Genomic DNA, 16,800 nt, shown 5'->3' with positions numbered 1-16,800 from the left:
TCAATCCCTGGTACCAAAAAGAAAGTGATCTTAAACATCCACATCCACAAATGAACAGCAAATATACCCTTATCTTCCCTCCCCACTCAGCATTAGACCTAAACTTATATCAGCCACATTAAATAATGGCAATAAAATTGCTGCAAATAATATGTTCTCTACTTAAAATAGCAACAAATTTTCTCTACATTCCCTAATCTAACTCCCAAGGAGGAAAAGACCTTTTAACTATAACTCAGCTACTCACAATAAATTAGTGACTCAGGATTACAGACTGCAATCTATAAAAACAGAAAAAGTACTTCCATGATAATCTGTACTTGTTTTATTCCTTTTTCATCTCCAATTCTTTCATTCTAATACAAATTTGTTTCCTTCTTATAAGAAGCATAAATATGCAATTTTATATCAATAAAACACAAAAATTCTAGAGCAAGGAAAAAAGCTAAATATTTTTCTACCCAATTATAGAAAGCATCAGCCACCATCTTAATGCAGAACTCTGGCTAAAGGGTTGAGTAACTAAATATTAGTATGGCTTGTTTGCTCAAATTTATGAATGTGTATCTAGACACACACATAGTGCATGTATGTATACATATACATAGAATCGGCGCATCATATCCATGGTTTCTGCATCTGTGAATTTAACCAAACAATTGAAAATACTTGAGGGGCTGGGGTTGTGGCTCAGTGGTAGAGCGCCCGCCTCCCACGTGTGAGACCCTGGGTTCGAGCCTCAGCACCACATAAAAATAAATAAGTGAAATAAAGGTATTAAAAGAAAGAAAAAAGAAAATACTTGAGAAAAATTCCATCTGTACTGAACATGTAAAGACGCATTTTTTGCCATTATTATCTAAACAATACAGCATAACAGTTATTTACACAACACTTACATTGTATCAGATATTATAAATACTCTAAAAGTATATTAGGCTGGGGTTGTGGCTCAGTGGTAGAGTGCTTGCCTGGTAGAGTGCATGTGTGAGGCACTGGGTTCACTCCTCAGCACCACACACACAAAATAAATAAAAACTAATGTTATTTTTTTAAAAAGTATATATGTGGATGTAGACAGGTTATATGCAAATATTACACCATTTTAATAAAAGAAACTTAACCATCTGCAATTTTGTTATCTGAGAGGGATCCTGGGCCCAATCCCTAATGGATACCAAGGGATATATAAATATAATTAAGCCTTCCATGCTTGAGGCTTATTTCATCTTCCTCCTCGTTCTCTCCTTTCATCAAATCTAGTATGAAAAACACTAAATTTAGTTAGTTAATTTATGTAAACAAATGTACTTCACCAGTCCATTTTATAAAAGATACCTTACTAATTTATGTGTGATCAATTACAAAAAATATCTTTCCTATGACTAATGTGATATAAACCTTAACTGTACTCCCTTTAATTAACTCACCACTTGGATGGCTTGGATCCAGCAACTAAAGATGTGACAAGCAACTCTGAAAAGGGTTATTATAAATAGTACCCAAGAACCTCAAAGACATCAGCTATGCCAGTACTCAGGCAGGTCAGAGGCTCATCTGCCCCCCAAACCCTCTACTAATCAAATTTCTCTGTCCTCAAGTTTTAGGTTTCAGAATGCTTTTTTTGATCAATGCCTCTCTCTTGGGAGTAAATCTTTTACCAAATAGTAAAGATCTTATATTTTGGTAGAAAGAAAGGAAGAAAATAATCTGAGACTGATTTTATGAAGCCCAGCATTGACACATATAAGGCTATATTATCTCTGGCAAATTACCTATCTTTAACAGTGAAAGCCTAATAAAAATAACAAAACATCGCCAATACCTATATAATAGAAAAGTAGCAAAAGTGAAAAAATAACATGTAAAAAGCTTTTTTAAAATATTTTTCTTTTTAAATTGTAGTTGGTCACAATACCTTTATTTTATTTATTTATTTTTATGTGGTACTGAGGATCGAACCCAATGCCTCTCATGTGCTAGGCAAGCGCTCTACCACTGAGCCACAAATCCAGCCCCATGAAAAGCTTTTAAAACTGTAAAATACTATGCAACTGTTAGTATTTTCATTACCTTCCCTTTTCTGAAATCAAAATAACTCAAAAAAAGAAAGAAAAGAAATAATAAGGCAATATACAAAGCTAGATTCAGCACCCAATCCCACCCCTATCCACTAAGAATAGATGGGGAAAAATATAACCATAATATGAAAACAAATAGCTTTTCATATATCAAGTTCAAAGCAGATTTTTTTTTTAAATTCTGTTTTGTGTATATGTGTGTGTATTCTTCCTTACACTCACTTGCATCATGATTCAAGTGACCTCAGAATAAGCTCAGGGCTATATTGGAAATCAAGGAAATAAAGGTCTATTTCTTCATTTTGCTATTTTCTTCCTCTGTTACATATGAAACCAAAAATTATCACCTGCTCTTCAATTTTTGTTTTGTTTTGTTTTTTAAAAGTCTGGAAAATGACTTTGTACATAATAGTATAATTTAGAGATGTTTTATAAAATGTTTTTAGTTCCTTGCAGACTCCTAATTCTTTCTTTTCTGTTCCTGTTTCTACATACATTCATACCTCCAAAATAAGTCCTCTACCTAATTCCCTCCCATCTAGAGGGAAAATCTGACTTTTATGATTAATTCAGGCAGAATATCCTAACTTCAATACTTTTTAAAAGATATTCTTTTTAAAAACTATTATTAGACATTTTACTCAATTCTTATCTGCAGCTTCTCCTACCAGAATCTACCCTGCACTGGAAGGGGTGATCAATATTGCTCCTCATTCCCACCTCTAAAGACCAATGATAAAAGCCCTTAAGTTCAAAAGCACAAACAGCAAAGTATGGACACAAAAGTCTATCAATAAATGCAAGTTCTTATAGTAACAATGTATGGCAAAACGCATATATCTCACATAGCATTTTAAGATATATAAATGCAAACCTTCAAATAGATTTTCAAAAAAGTTGCCCTTTCACTCCACTCTCAGAAGAAATCACAGTTTTCAGTATCCTGTGTATCTTTGTAGAGTCCATGCCTATTCAAGCATAAGAATGTTCATTTGCTATTACACTATTGTAGCCATACTGTAGTATATATACTAAACAGTGTTTTTTACTTAATATATCTAGAAGATTGTTGTATTCTAAGGTATAAGTAAATCTACCATATTCCTTCTAAATTCCTTCAGATTTTATACTATTTCTTACATGGATATATCATGGTTTAATTAGTCCTCTAATAATAAACATCTATGTTGTTTCTAGTCATTTGCTACTGCAAACAATTCTGCAGATGCAGGGTAAATTCCTAGACTTGGGGTGCTAAAGGGCATGTACACTTTTAAACTTTGTATCATGCTTATTCTTCCCCCAAGTAAATTACACCCTTTTAAAATTCCAATAACAAGTCCTAGAGCAGCTTATTTAGGGAGACAGGAATTAGATTGCTAATTTCTCTTTTCAGCCCCCAACACAGAATCAAAAGAATTTAGAACTTTCTGAATGAAATTTGAATAATGCAATCACTATATATAAGGAGTGTCAGGTTAATAGTTTATGGAATTATCCTGAAGCAATCACTTTCTAAATAAACATGCTATATACTCAGGTTTGTTTTCCCTGATCCACTTACGCCCATTTGAAGGCAAAAAAATTTGGGGGATTAAGACAGGGTGGTTTTATCTAGTAAAGATCTCGGTCCTGCCAGGCGCAATAGTGCACACCTGTAATCCCAGCAGTTTAGAGGCTAAAGCAGGATTGCAAGTTCGAAGCCTGCATAAGCAACCTTGTGAGAACCTGTCTCAAATTAAAAAAAAAAAAGGATGCCGTTGTGGCCCAGTGGTTAAACACTCCTGGTCCAATCACTGGTATCAAAAAAAAAAAAAAAGAATTCAGTCCTAGTAACAGTTTTGAACACATTTCTCTTATGGTCTTCCAATATGATTTACCTTTTCAAATTTCAACATTATTTATTTCCCCTTTGAGATTCTAAAGATATATTAAGGGGCTGGTGTTGTGGTTTAGTGTTTATCACGTGTGAGGCACTGGGTTCGATCCGCAGCACCACATAAAATAAATAAATAAATAAAGGTATTGCGTCCAACTACAACTAAAAAATAAATATTAAAAAAAAAAGACAAGCCACAGATAGCAGAAAAATCTCTATAAACCACATATAGTATATGATAAAAGACTTGTATTCAAAATATACAAAAAGCTCTTAAAATTCAAGAACAAGAAAAACAACCTATGGAGCCAACCTAGGTGTCCTTCAACAGATGAATCAATAAAGAAAATGTGGTGCTGGGCGCAGTGGCACACATCTGTAATCCCAGCAGCTGGGAAGGCTGAGACAGGAGGATTGCAAGTTCAAAGCCAGCCTCAGCAATTGTGAGGTGCTAAGCAACTCAGTGAGACCCTATCTCTAAATAATTAAATACAAAATAGGTCTGAGAATGTGGCTCAGTGGTCAAGTGTCCCAGGGTTCAATCCCTGCTCCAAAAATACGAAAAGAAAATGTGGTATATATACACAATAGAGTATTAGTTAGCCATAAAGAAAAATGACTTTATGACTTTTGCCATTAAATAGATGGATCTGGAGACTATCATGCTAAGTGAAATAACACAATCTCAAAAAACTAAAGGTCAAGGGGCTGGGATTGTGGCTCAGCGGTAGACGGCTCGCTTAGCATGTGAGGCCCTGAATTCGATCCTCAGCACCACATAAAAATAAATAAATAAAATAAAGGTATTGTATCCAACTACAACTAAAATACAAATATTAAAAAAAACTAAAGGTAAAATGTTTTTTCTGATATGTGGAAGCTAATCCACTATAAGGCAAAAAGGGGCAAGAAAAAAAAAGTGGTTGTTCAGTGGAATAGACAAAAGGGAATGAAGAGAGGGAAGGGAGAAAGAAGATAGTACAATGAATCTGACATAACTTTCCTATGTATGTATATGAATACACCACAAAGAATCTCATCTTGTGAATATCCACAGAAATTAATTTAAAAAAAAATCTTACCAGTAAATGGCAGAAAGAACAACAGAGTAAAGGAAAGGGAGCAAGGAGTGGGAGAAGGGAAGAGAGAGATACTGGAGACTGAATTAGAACAAGATATATTCCATACTTTTATAATTATGTTAAAATATACTATTGTCATGTATAATTAAAAAGAACCAATATAAAAAAAAAAAGAAAAAGAAAACAACTCAATGAAAAAATGGGCAAAAAAGATAAACTCCCTCAAAGATATACAGATGGTAAATAAGAACATGAAAAAATGCTCACCCCATCATTTGTCATCGGGAATTACAAATTAAAACAATGACATATTACAACACACTTATTAAAATGGCTATAATCCAAAACTGACTATACCAATGCTGACAAGTGTTAGGTGCAGGGCAGGCTGAACGAATGAGGCTAACCCACGCACTCAAACCCCTCTCTGTCTGGTCCTTTATAACCTGTTTGTGTCAAGTCTGAACACTCAACCACACTCAAGGCTGAATACTCGACTCCCACCTGTCTGGTGCAACGGAAACCCACATCTAGCCCCTGCCTGTCCTGTCTGCCTGAAGGCAGAAGATGACACTACTTTATGATCCAATCACTGTACACCAACAAGGCAGCTTGCAGACCCAGAGACCCCATTAAATTTGGACTATAAAAAACTCCCTCCTGCAGATGTTTATTCATCACTTTAAGTGGAGAACAGAGTTAACTATAATAATGGAGAGGAGCCAAGCACAGAGTCACACTTCTGTAATTCCAGTCATTTAGGAGACTAAGAGGATCACAAGTTTAAGGGCAGCCTGGGAAACTCAGCAAGATCTTGTCTTAAAATAAAAATAAAAAAGCTGGGGATGTACCTCAGTGGTAAGAGGCTTGCCTGGCATGCACAAAGCCCTGTGTTCAATCTTGAATAAGGCCAAAAAAAAAGAAAAAGAAAGAAAGAAAGAAATGACATGAAACTGATGTGAGCTATTCTCTTTAAGGACCTAGGAGTTGAGTAAGTAAGTGCCATCCCAATTCCTTGCTCATCTAAATGATCACTGTAGCTGGTCACAGTGGTGCAAGCCTATAATCCCAGCTACCAGAGAGACTAAGGGAAGAAGACCACAAGTTCTAAGTCAGTCTCTGAAACTTAGTGAGAGACTGTCTCAAAATAAAAAAAATTAAAAGCTGGGGATATAACTCAGAAGTAGAAAGCCCTGGGTTCAATCTGAAGTACCAAAATAATAAAATAAAATAAAAAATCATCATTAAAACAGCTCTGTTGCCAGTAGCAAAAAGAAAAAAATAAAAAAAACTAGCAACAAGTGCAAGCAGCAGGAGCTAGGACTACTTGTTCCTCCTCCATAAAAGCTAAACTACTAATTTAGTTAATGGAATGTTTAGAACTTTGTGAAGTAGAAATGTACGCTTATATTATACAAAGACCCAAAAGGAATGCCCCTTGGTTTTATTTTTAAGTTAAAAGTACTTTCTGAGGTGACTGAAATATTCTAGACCTTAAAACATGTGTGGGTTACACAAGTGTATATGTTTGTTTCAACCAATCAAACTAAATATTTAAGACTTGAGCATTTCATTATATGTAGATCATATCTGAATACAATAAAATTAAAAATAACTTACAGCAGTAAACTCCTTAAACCTACTGAGACACACCTCTAAGCTACATAATATGGAAGTCCCACAATGCTCAAACATTTATACAATAATTTTTTTCATTACTAACCTCTTGGTCTCAAATTCTTAGTGTATTTGAGCCTTTAATAATATGAAAGACAGTATGGACTTTCTCTTTAGAGACATAAAAAACAATATTTTGCATACAGGAATTCAGGCAGGTGCTGAAACCTAATTCATAAATGTAGCCAAAGAAGATCTTCCCTCTCTAAAGCTATCATGAAAACATTAATTTTCTCCCTAAATATTCTGAGCTCCACATTTATTTTCTAATCCTATAGACGTATGTTTCAGATAAAATCATACTCTTAAATTCAGGACAAATAAGTTCAGATATTTTTGCTTTTATTTTAATATTTTTTTTAGTTGTTGATGGACATTCATTCATTCATTCATTCATTCATTTATTTATTGTGCTGAGATTCAAACCCAGTACCTCAAACACTAGGCAAGCGCTCTGCCACTGAGCCACAACCCCAGCCCTCAGATTTTTTTATTCAATGAAAACACTCACAGTAGGTTATATTCTATAGTTTATTCTTTTTTTTTAAATTTTCTATTAATTTTTCTATTAAACAGTGACAGCAGAAAGTTTTGATCATATTCATTAAATAATCTGTACTATCTTCATTTATAATAAATTCACTGGATTAATATTTTTTTAAAAACAAAGAAATAATGCTGATGCCAATAAAAATAGATACTATCCCAGAATATATTTTTTTAATATTTATTTTTTAGTTGTACACAATACCTTAATTTTGTTTATTTTTATGTGGTGCCACATGTTAGGTGAGCGCTCGACGACTGAACCACAACCCCAGCCCCCCAGAAGATATTCTTATTTCTTTTATTAAATGGCAGTTACATAAAAAATATTGGCAATGTGAATATAAAAGTTGAAATCATTTTCTTCTACAATATTATGCTAAAGTGAAATAAGCCAGTCCCAAAGAACCAAAGGCTGAGAATGTTTTCTCTGATACTCCATGCTAATTCACAATGGGGGATGGGGTTTTGGACTAGACAGAGCAAAGTAAAGTGGGGGGAGGGGGCATGGGGATAGGAATGATAGCAGAATGAATGGGACATTATTACCCTAACATGCATACATGATTACATGACCTATATAACTCTACATCATGTACAACCAGATAATGAGAAGTTATACTCCATATATGTATGATGTGTCAAAATGCATTCTACTGTCATGTGTGATTAATTAGAATTTAAACATTTTTAAAAAATCATTTTTTCTTACAAATCCAATTCAAAAGCAGCTGATTAGATTTCAAATGCAACTGACTTTTTTTTTTTAAGAGTTAAAAAAAATAGGGGTCATTCCTGATTTGGCATTAAAGTTTAACCAATTAATAAAGGTCAAAGACATTAAAGATTTAAATTTGCTATACAGCAAATCTTCTGAAGTATAATCAGATCAGTATAAAAAACATCATTGAATATTGATAAGTAATAATTAAGTTCTAAAATTTACCAATGCTTTATACAACTATTAAAATATTCTAATCAAGAGCTTTAAGAAATTCAGGAACAAAATTCTTATTATAGGACTAATTTAAAATTATCCATTCTTCTGACAGATTAAGTATATCAATCTAACTTAAACATATGATAAAATGGAAAATACCAAGTAGTCTGTGATTTCAACAGTTAGTTTTGCATGAAAGGGACTAAACTATCTTCTGAACAAAAGAAAGATACACTAAAGAGAAATGCTATAATCTGAAAAAGGACAGAAGGGAGTAAAAAGGGGACAGGGAGAAATTCCATAAGAGGTAACTAGAAATTAAACCATAGTACTGAGACATTTCATATCTATTAAACCACAGTACTGAGACATTTCATATCTAAAAGGGCATGTGGAATATCAAAATAGTCTGTTAAGAAACAAAATAGTCAGGGAGAGATCTGATAACCAAGAACAAATTAAGAGAAAAATAGATAACATACATGTAGCAATAAATATCTACTACTGCAGTTAAACTTCAGACAAAATACTATAGTTCAATTTAGTTAACCAAATTCCAAATGCAAAGCTCAGATACTTTTAAAGGTTCGTTAACATTTTAATGGCCTAATACTTTTTTTGAGAGAGAGAGAGAGAGAGAGAGAGAGAATTTTTTTAATATTTATTTTTTAGTTTTCCATGGACACAACATCTTTATTTTATGTGGTGCTGAGGATCGAACCCAGCGCCCTGTGCACGCCAGGCGAGCGCATTACGGCTTGAGCCACGTCCCCAACCTTAGGCCTAATACTTTTTATTGTTAATCTGGAAATAAAACAAAAGGGAAATTATTCACCTACCTAAAATCAGACTTTTAACTGACATTTAACTGATAACAATGATGACAAACAGATCTTTAATCCTCTAGGCTATCTAATATTGCCATGTTAAACACTGACAAACTGTGAAGATGCATAAAAGATATTCCGTTTTCTTGTAAAAAATTCTTGAACTGTGGAAATGTTAGTTGAAAACAAAGGTTTTTAGACTTACTCTTAACACACAGCAGACAAATTCAAAGCAAAGACAATTCAAAAAACAAAGTAGGTCAACACAACGACATAATTTCTTTGCATTTAGACATGACACAGTTGTGAATGCTTAACAGAACATGGTAATAAAATAAAAATAGATTAGTACTTATAAGAAAATTTTTTAGAACAATGGCTAAAAAGTTAAAGATGGTGGGCTGAAATATATATTAGCCTCTCACTCCTTACTAAAAGTAGCCAATAAAGTGAATTTTTAAAAAACCATAATCTGGGGCTGGGGTTGTGGCTCAGCAGTGGAGTACACGCCTAGCACGTGCAAGGCGCTGGGTTCAATCCTCAGCACCACATAAAAATAAATAAATAAAATAAAGGTATTGTGTCCAACCACAACTAAAAAAGAAAAATTTAAAAAGAAATCATAATCTGCCTGGTACAGTAGTGCACACCTGTAATCCCAGGAATTTGGGAGGCTGAGGCAGAAGGATTGCAAATTCAAAGCCAGCCTCAGTAACTTAAAAAAATGGGGGGGGGGGGGGAGACACAAAGGATGACACTACACACGATGACGACTACAACAGCTAATAGGGGCAATTACCAAGAATACAAGTATCAATAAATGTTGGCAAGGATGTGGAGAAAAGGGTACATTCATACATTCTGGAGAGACTGCAAATTGGTGTAACCTCCCTGGAAAGCAGTATCTACATTCCTCAGAAAACTTGGAATGGAACCACCATTTTACCCAGTTATCCCACTCCTCTGTATGTACCCAAACGAGTTAAAATGAGCATACTACAATAATGCGGCCACATCAATGTTTATAACATCTTAATTCACAATAGCTAACCTATGGAACCAACCAAGATGCCCTTCAACAGATGAATGGATGAAGAAAAAAAATATAGTTCGTGTCATAATGGAATATTACTCAGCCATATAGAAGAATGAAATTATGGATTTGCCACTAAATGTATGAATCTGGAGACTATCATGCTAAGTGAAATAAGTCAATCCCAAAAGACCAAAGGTCAAATATTCTTCCTGATGTAAGTGGATGCTAACCCACAACAAGGAGGAAGGAAGGGGAAGAATAGAAATTCCGTGGAGAAGACAAAGGGGAATGAAGGGAAGGGAGGGAACATAGAAATAAAAAAAAAAAAAACAGTGGAATGAATCTGATATAACTTTACTATGTATGTTTATGAATACACCACAGTGAATCTCCCCATCATGTACATTCACAAAGCTAGAAAACAAATTAGAATAGGATATATTCAATGTTTGTATAAACATATCAAAATAGGTTCTACTGTCATATATGACTAAAAAGAAAAAAATTTAAAAAGAAAAAAGGAATAGGGATGTAGCTCAGTGTTGTTAAGCATCCCTGGGTTCAATCCTCAGTACACTAAAAAAAAAAAAAATTTCCCCTAAAAATAAAGAATAAAAGAGGAGACAATAATAAAGTTTTGGAAATTATAAAGATGAATAATTGCATAATGTATCTAAGAAAACCTAATTCTAATGCTAAAGTTAGAAACAACTTAATTTATATCATAACTCCCATAAAATGTTCAGGAATTAGTAGTACCTATAGATGTAGAATACTCCAGAAATGAGAGTCAAGATGAAATAAGACTTTCAACAGCCTGTTTAAGATGCAGTAAAAACTAGGTGTGGTGGTACATGCCTGTAATTCCAGCTACATAGGAGGCTGAAGCAGGAGAATCACAAGTTTGGGGCCATTTTAGGAAACTTAGCAAGACTCTATCTCACATGTAGCTCAGTGATAAAGCATTTGCATATGCAAAGGTCCTGAATTCAAACTCCAGTACTGCCCACCTCCCCAGAAAAAGCAGCAGAAGCAGTTACATCCCCAGACACACTTGATACCCACACAAAAGGGTTCTATACTAACCTTACCCTAAGAAAAGACTAGAAACTCAAGATTTATTCTGTGGAGAGGTCAAACATAGTGTCTCTGGCTTGGGAGACACAGGTAAACTTGCAGGCAAGGCACACACATCACACATAATACTGAAAAGCGAGTTTGAATAATCAATGTTGAGACCCCTGTCTTTTCCCCGCAATCAGGACCCCAAAAACTTTGCAGCCAGGATAACAACCTCCAAACAAAGAGCAGAAAAGCTTTTTCTGGCAAATGTAACCATACCAGATGTAAAATTAAAATCCTGGAAAGAAATACCAGGAGTTCCGCAAGGAAACAGCCTAGCCATATTGCCCTTCAGCAAAGCTGACACTGACATGCCTATGCCTTCCATACACTTCAATGCAGAGATCCAATTGGTTTTTTAGTTATCCTGCTTATAAATAAAAGCAGAAAGCAAAAAGATTGCCAGACACCTGAAGGAAGCGTCTACATGAGATCACACCAAAATTGACAGAACAAAGCAACTGGAGGACAAACTATACAGAGTTAAAAATCTCAAAAAAAAAAAAAACAAACAAAACAATGATATCCTTAGCTGGCGTTATGGCTCAGCGGTAGAGCGCTCGTCTGGCACGTGCAGAACCCTGGGTTCGATCCTCAGCACCACATAAAAATAAATAAATGAAATAAAGGCATTGTGTCCAACTACAACTAAAAAATAAATATTAAATAATAATAATATCCTCAGCAATAAAAATTTTTTGCTTCAAGAAATAATATGATATTATATGAAAAAGAGAATTTAAATAAGACTCTCAAAATTTTTAAAAGGTAGCAGAAATAAAATAAAAGGAATAGGAAATAAAACTGAAGTAGTCTACCAGAATACTGGTGGTCAAAAAGATAGAAAAGAAAATGAAGGACCAATCCAAGAGATCCAATCAATAAATAGGTTATAGGCAATTCACAAAGATATAACAGAGAAAACAGAAAATATTTTTGAATCAAAGAAACAAATCAGGAATTTTCCAAGAACTAAAAATATCCTATAGCCTCAAGGAGAACCCACCAAACACAGTGGATGAAAATAGATCCATACCAGAAAACGCCACTATGAAATTTTAAGAAATGAATGTAAAGATCTTAAAATTAAATTTTTAAAAAGTTTCATACAGTATCAGGAACCAGAAAGGCATTTAGAATTCTCAACAAAAAAGAGAACTTGAACTTCAGACAAAAGAAAACTAAATTGTATGGGAAAATTAGTTCCAATCTAGAATTCTAATGGCCTTTGCTGATACCAATCAAGTATGGACACAGAATAAACTTATAAATATATAAAGGTTCAAAACATTTTTTGATCTGCCACACTAAAAGGAGTAAATCAAAGAAGAAGATAAGAAATCTAACTCAAGAACTATGCAAGGAGAATTCTAGGATGAAGGTAAAGGGAAATTTCAAAACTAACAGCAATGCAACAGGACTAGAAAATATCAACCAATATAGACCAGAAAAAACCAGAAAGCTCCACAGAAATATGTTCCAGAAAATAAAGTGAGCTCAGTGTGGTGGCACACAGTGTAATCCCGGCGCAGCTTAGACGCTAAGGCAGAAGGACTGCAATTTCAAAACCAGTCTCAGCAATTTAGCAAGGCCTTAAGCAACTCAAGTGAGGCCCTGTCTCTAAATAAAAAATAAATGGGGCTGGGTATGTTGGTCATTGGTTAAGTGGTCCTGGGATCAATCCCTGGTACAAAAAAAAAAAAAACAGATAAAGTAAAACAATCTCAATGTATTTGAAGGTTAACTGGGGCAAGTTTTGGGGAATGACTACATAAAAAAATAAACAAAACTATTCCAAAAATAACATAAAGTTGTTCTGAAAAGGAAAAACAAAATTACAACATAGTACTTAGCTCAACTATCCACAGTGTTTATTTAGTACTAAGTATATTGAGAAGGTAGTAGGATGGGACATATTATGAACGTGAGATTTGGTAGTAAGGATGAGGTAAATTATACTTTTCTTTCACAAAATTCAATAGTTAATGCCCCAAAATGAGGAAATCAAGAAATAAAAATATAAACATGTTGTTTTTAACATATGAAATTAAATATCAAAACAATCAAGTAAAAGGATTCAAAGAGGCTGAATCTAGGAAATAGAAAAAGAGAAGGTTGCTTTTATCAAAAGCCTTACAGAACTATTTGATTCTAAATTAAACCATGTAATGTGCAATTCTGACAAAATAAAAATGATTTTTAAAATTTGAAAATTTAATTTTAAAAAAAATTGAATGCTTAATCAAAAGATGGTACAAGGCATGGTGGCACACACCTATACTCCCAGCTATTCAGTAGGCTGAAGCAAGAGAATCAAAAGTTCAAGGCCAGCCTGGGCAACTTAGAGAAAACCTGTCTCAAAATAAAAATAAAAAGGGCTGGATGTATCACCCTGAGTTTAATCCCAGTACGGGAGGGGGGGGGGGGATTCCATGCATTGTTATTATTTAACTCAAGCATTATTTATTTCATATGAATCCCCCCACCTTCTCAAAAAAGGTTGATTTTTGCAGTTTGGTAACCTGGATTAGAACTGATCTGTCTGGTAGAAGTTATGTGACTTTAGGTAAGCTATTTAGTTGTTCTAATTGCCAAGAAATATCATTTACCACGCAGATGGTTCTGGAAATTAAATGGTATGTAGAGATATACAGAACACCAAAGGTACACTGACAGTTCTCAATAACTAATATCAGGTAAATATATTTGTACCATATCTTTCGGTAACTAGCAACTTGTTCCACAGACAAGCTAAGTTATAGTTAAGTAGTTTACATTTTAAATAAGCAACTGCAAAATAATAGAAAATATCTAAAAAAAAATCACAAGACCCCAGAGCTTCAAATGATTGACCTAAAAACAAAAAGGTTGGAATACAATCTTTTGAAACTCCAAAAATGACTAAAACAATTTATCCAGAAGTTTGACCATATTCTTACCAATTCCACGAGTCACCATATATCTTATCAAACACCTAAATATCAGAAAGACTATAGGTTGCCAAATTTTAACTCTTATTTTATGAATAAGAAAAACAAGGACAAAAAGTACAATGACTTTGCAATAAAATCTATACTAAAACTACCTAAATTCTAAGCTCTGTTTTTTGAAGCCTGACTTATAAGAGCCTACCCAGAATCCAGACATGTGAACAACTGCAAATCATCAGAATACTTGAGCTGGGCATGGTGACTCACACCTGTAATTCCAGCAACCCATGAGGCCAAGTCAGGAGGATCACAAGTTCGATCACAATTTAGGGAGATCCCGTCTCAAAATAAAAAATAAAAAGCATTCAGTAATAGAGCACTCAAGGGTTTAACCCCCAGTACTGCAAAAAATAAATAAATAAACTTTTTTTTTTTTTTAAATGCTGTAAAGGAACAGGGGCTGGAGGTGTAGCTCAGTGAAAGTGTGCTTATATACTCAAGGTCCTGGGTTCAATATATATATATATATATATACACACACACACACACACACACACATATATATATATATATGCCTTTAAATTTTAAAGGCATATATATATATATATATATATATATATATATATTTTTTTTTTTTTTTTTTAATTTTAAAGGCACAAGTTCATGAGGCTAGCAGGGGTTTGCATATATTTACTGAGTATTCTAGGTTGCCCTAACATAAACTTATGCTTATAATAGTTCCATTTATAAATGCTCAAAAACAATGAACATACCATACATGCATACTCTTCACAAGCAAAAGCAATTGAATATCACAGTTTACTCATACTTTAGGAGTGACTGGGAAAAAATTTTCCACCTTAAAATAATCCAGAGGGGCTGGGGTTGTGGCTCAGCAGTAGAGCGCTCGCATCCCACATGCGAGACCCTGGGTTTGATCCTCAGCACCACAAACAAAAATAAACAAGTGAAATAAAGGTGTTGTGTCCAACTACAACTAAAAAAATAAATATTTTTAAAAATAGTAATAATCCAGAAAGAAAAAACGTGGCATAGCTTTCTAATCAGGTCCTATGAGAAAAGCAATAAATACAAGACAATAAGTGAAAAACAGCTTTAACTCCTATACCAAGGCGGGGTATAGCTCAGTGATAGGTTGCCTAGCATGTGTGAGGCCCTGGGTTCAATCTGACCCACCCAATCCCCTCACTACCCACCCCCCACCCCCACACACACACTAGAATACAGAGGGGAAAAAAAAGACAAACAGAATCTATACATAATTATTATAGCTACAAATGTCATCTGCCTCCCAAACATGTTTATTATTTGCATTAAATTATCAGTTTATTTCCTGAATTAAATATCAGAAAGATAATAAGAAATCCAATATAACTGATTCATGATGAGGTTTGGAGGCAGAGCACTGGAGGATCAGAGGAACACTAGATAGGGCAAAGGGGTGGGAGGGGAAGGGAGAGGGCATGGGGGTAGGAAAGACAGTGGAATGAGATGGACATCATAATCTTAAGTACATGAATGAACACACAAATGGTGTAACCCTACTTTGTGTACAACCAGAGACACAAAAAATTGTGTTCTATATGTGTAATATGAATTGTAATACATTCTGCTATCATATGTAACAAATTAGAATAAATAAAATTCTTTAAAAAAAGAAATCCAATATAAGGCTGCAGGGGAAATAGCTCAGTGGTGAATCACATGCATAGTATGCTCAAGGGCCTAGGTTCAATCCCCAGCATCCTGCCCCCCACGCCCCCTGCAAAAAAAAAAAAAAAAATACAATTTGAATCAAATATCTCACTTTGTAAAAAAAAGTCTGCTTTACTAACTTATATTACTTGCCAATCTTAGAAAAAAAAAAAAAAAGAGAAACATTTTCCGAGTAAGTTATTTTAAACTTCTTTTTTTAACTGTAAAACACATTTATAGACAAAGGATTTTCAAATTATATTCTACCCTCTACCTGTCACATGACTTCATTTTTAAATAAAATTGTTAATTTCATTTATTAAAGAGCTTCATTCCAAATGTTAGCATATATTTTTCTCCTTTTAAAATAGAAGAAGGGGCTGGGAATGCAGTTCAGTGATAGAGTGATTAGCATGCATAAAAGGGAGAGGGAAGAAACCAAGGAAGGAGTAATGACAAAGGCTGCAATTTCCCTTACTATGCCATTAGAAATATAGGCGAACAAGCTGGGAATGGTGGCACATGCCTATAATCCCAATGATCAATCAGGGAGGCTGAGGCAGGAGGATCATAAGTATAAGGCCAGTCTCAGTAACTCAGCAAACACCTCAGCAACCTAGGGAGACCCTGTCTCAAAATAAAAAATAAAAAGGGCTGGGGGTATAACTCAGTGGGAGAGCACCCTGTATTCCATCCCTGGTACGGGTGGCAGGGGTGGGGTGGGGAATATCCTTGGAAAAGTTTGTATTAAATTGTCCAGGGCTCAGGATGTAGCTCAGTGGTAGGGCACTTGCCTTGTATGTGCAAGATCCAGGGTTTAATCATTAGCATCACAAAAAAGAAAAAGAAAAAAAAAGTCCAATGGGCTGGGGCTGGGGCTCAATGATAGAGCACCTGCCTTGCACATGTGAGGCACTGGGTTCAATCCTCAGCACCACAAAAAAATAAATAAAGATATTGTGTC

General features: G+C 34.4%; 1 protein-coding gene across 1 annotated transcript in view; it reads right to left on the bottom strand.

The window, feature by feature from the left end:
• Mob1b (MOB kinase activator 1B) overlaps positions 1 to 16,800 on the bottom strand; it is a 59,796-nt gene that overhangs the window by 27,541 nt on the left and 15,455 nt on the right. The window lies entirely within an intron of this gene.

Source organism: Marmota flaviventris, chromosome 7 (genome assembly GCF_047511675.1).
Source record: "Marmota flaviventris isolate mMarFla1 chromosome 7, mMarFla1.hap1, whole genome shotgun sequence".
Lineage (NCBI taxonomy): Eukaryota > Metazoa > Chordata > Mammalia > Rodentia > Sciuridae > Marmota > Marmota flaviventris.
Note: the sequence above shows the minus strand (reverse complement) of the source record. Positions and strands in the feature narration are given on the sequence as shown.